Source organism: Ctenocephalides felis, unplaced genomic scaffold, assembly GCF_003426905.1.
Source record: "Ctenocephalides felis isolate EL2017-DRISC unplaced genomic scaffold, ASM342690v1 CF-g0.4_SCAFFOLD_01886, whole genome shotgun sequence".
Taxonomy (NCBI): Eukaryota; Metazoa; Arthropoda; class Insecta; order Siphonaptera; family Pulicidae; genus Ctenocephalides; species Ctenocephalides felis.
In genome coordinates, this window is record NW_020538040.1 from 115,423,515 (window position 1) to 115,424,068 (window position 554).

At 43.0% G+C, this 554-nt stretch overlaps 1 pseudogene; it reads left to right on the forward strand.

Annotated features, from left to right (window-relative positions):
- LOC113378953 overlaps positions 1 to 253 on the forward strand; it is a 4,222-nt pseudogene extending 3,969 nt beyond the window's left edge.
- Positions 254 to 554: the final 301 nt, after the last annotated feature.

The following is a 554-nucleotide window of genomic DNA, read 5'->3' on the forward strand; positions in this document are numbered from 1 at the left end:
ATACATGTGATTATTAGGTATTCGGCACACGCGTTTATCGCACGAGCCATTTTTAGCCGAAATGAGGCGCGGACAGGGGCGATATCCGTCCGTTATATCTGTCTTGCCTATAGCGGTCGATCATGGGTCACTAGTTCGATGTAGAGAATCGGAATCGTTTGTAAACGACTTAGGTACCTGGCGGGGTGTTGTACTCGGCAGAGCAGTTACCACGCTGCGATCCGTGAGACTCAGCCTTGGCTTGGGGATTCGTCATGTTTGGCTTGACGTCACCCCACGCTATTAGAGCATAAGCCTTAAGCCGTCGCATTGCAGATGCCACAATCAGTAGGCTTGACAGTCGAAAAACTTGTACATGCTGTACATGTGACACTTCTTCGGTATTACCTAGCTATTAAATACGTGCAAGTTGTCAATTTGCAGAATGCGTGCAAGTTGTCAATTTGCAGAATAAAGTACGTTTAAGTTTTCAATGTGCAAATACGTGCAAGTTGCTATTATTATTTAATTTGTAATATACTAAATAATTAGTACTTCCAACCTATAAATATTTT